The following is a 2500-nucleotide window of genomic DNA, read 5'->3' as shown; positions in this document are numbered from 1 at the left end:
GTGTAATTAGAAATCTGAGAAGGAACAACATAATGATAGCAAAGACCTGTCCCTAACACAGCTCGGATCTCCGAGCGATGAGTTTGACGTCACTGTGTGTAACCTGAACCGAAGAAATCGTGATGACTCAAGATAGAATCGACATTTTTATTTATTTATATATCATTTTCAAATCTATAGTTATTCTGTCAACTTGACTCTGACCCGTGTCATTCAGGTCAATGTGTATTGCAAAGTGCGTGTGACCCCTCTCGTTTTGTGGTTCTGGTTATAGGGTTGTTTGATCCGAGTGCATCACAGAGAGAGAGAGTTCGCTAAGAGAGAGAGAGAGAGAGAGAGAGAGAGAGAGAGAGAGAGAGAGAGAGAGAGAGAGAGAGAGAGAGAGAGAGTTCGCTGAGAGAGAGAGAGAGAGAGAGAGAGTTCGCTGAGAGAGAGAGAGAGAGAGAGAGAGAGAGAGAGAGTTCGCTGAGAGAGAGAGAGAGAGAGAGAGAGAGAGAGAGAGAGAGAGAGAGAGAGAGAGAGAGAGTTCGCAGAGAGAGAGAGAGAGAGAGAGAGAGAGAGAGAGAGTTCGCTGAGAGAGAGAGAGAGAGAGAGAGAGAGAGAGAGAGAGAGAGAGAGAGAGAGTTCGCTGAGAGAGAGAGAGAGAGAGAGAGAGAGAGAGAGAGAGAGAGAGAGAGAGAGAGAGCATGCTAAATTTACCACACACGAATTCACAAAGAAGCAAGCAAACAAAACAAAACAACAACAACACACCCACACCCACACACACACACACCACTCTCTCTCACACACACACACACACACACACACACACACACACACACACACACACAGATGATGCATGTTTCCTGCACATAGTTTTCTCCGTTTGAACGACAAAACACCGCATATTCGGAATAGCTCAGGCTGGAGATGCTAATGGCAAAGCGGAGTTCCAGCGAAGTCAAGTTTTGTATTTTGCTGTTTCTTCAGAACCTGCTCAGCTTACCTCGGAAATTCAGTGCCGCGAACACTGTATTCCTCAAAGACAAGTTTCAGTGTTATGGTGCTGCAAAGCGTGCGGACTAAAACATATACGCTGCGCCACATCTGCTTAGAAAAAAAAAAAGGAAAGAAAGAAAGAAGGTAGGAAAGAAAGAAAGAAAGAAAGAGAGAAAGGAAGGAGGAAAGTTAGTTTCTTTCAGTTTTCAGTTTCAGTTTCTCAAGGAGGCGTCACTTCATTCGGACAAATCCATATACGAGCTAACCCACATCTGCTAGGCAGATGCCTGACCTAACAGCACAACCCATCGCTAACCTGTCAGGCCTTTGAGTACATGCTGTGATATATCTGTGCACCTACCACAATGGATCTCCTCTGCAGAATTTTACCAGAGGAGGACAACACTCTCGTTGCCATGCGTTCTTTTACAGTGCGCCGCCGAATATGTGCTGCACACGCGGGGACCTCGGTTCATCGTCTCATCCGAATGACCCAGTTCGATTCTTCTTTCAAACTTGGGAGAGAGGGCTAGAGCGGGAGAAAGAAAGAAAGACAGAATGACAGAAAGAAAGAATGGCAGAGAGAAAGAATTTATTTATTTTCCCCTGCAGTTTTCTTTGTCTTTCTTCGTACACTCTTTGTCCTGAGTCCTTCTTTTTGCCAACTTGAACAGAACGAAACATTGACAAGGTAAGCGCGTTGGTCCAGCGGTACATCCGAAGCATGACTGGCTGGCTGCTTTGAAAACGCACTTCAGTCGTCACACTGGTTCGTGTCTCCGCGGTACATGAGAGGCCGCCTGTCCGATAACGCGGAGTTTAGAGAGACAGAGAAGGAAAAGAGGGAACACACACTGAGACTTGCGCGGAAGACACACAGACACATTCTGACACGCAGACAGAGAGACAGACACATACACACACACACATGCACGCACGCACGCACACACGCGCACGCACACACACACACACACACACACACACACACACGCGCGCGCGCGCGCGCGCGCATAGACAGGGAGGGTCAGGGGTAGGAAGAGCGAGTGGAGAGAAAGAGAGAAAGACAGACGGACAACTGAGACACAGAGACAGAGACAGAGAAAGAGTGCAACACACACACACAGAGACAGATAGGCAGACGGAAAGAGACAATGAGAAATACAGAGAGACGGAGAGAGAGAGAGAGAGAGGGCAGGGAGAATGGGGTGTGGGGGGGGGAGGGAGAGAGAGAGATGGATACAGAGAGACAGAGACACACAGAGAGAGAAGGAGAGATGGGGTGGAGAGAGACGGATACAGAGATACAGAGACAGAGAGAGGGAAGGGGCAGACACACACACACACACACACACACACACACACACACACACACACACACACACACACACACACACACACACACACACACACACACACACACACACACACACACACACACATACAGATAGATATAGAGAAATAGAGAGAGTGGGGCATAGGGGGAGAGAGAGAGGGAGGGAGGGGGAGAGAAAGAGAGAGA

At 48.0% G+C, this 2500-nt stretch overlaps 1 protein-coding gene across 1 annotated transcript in view; it reads left to right on the top strand.

The window, feature by feature from the left end:
* LOC143289179 (uncharacterized) overlaps positions 1 to 2500 on the top strand; it is a 220710-nt gene that overhangs the window by 69795 nt on the left and 148415 nt on the right. The window lies entirely within an intron of this gene.

The sequence above is a fragment of the Babylonia areolata genome, chromosome 13 (assembly GCF_041734735.1).
Source record: "Babylonia areolata isolate BAREFJ2019XMU chromosome 13, ASM4173473v1, whole genome shotgun sequence".
In the NCBI taxonomy this organism is placed as follows: Eukaryota; Metazoa; Mollusca; class Gastropoda; order Neogastropoda; family Buccinidae; genus Babylonia; species Babylonia areolata.
Note: the sequence above shows the minus strand (reverse complement) of the source record. Positions and strands in the feature narration are given on the sequence as shown.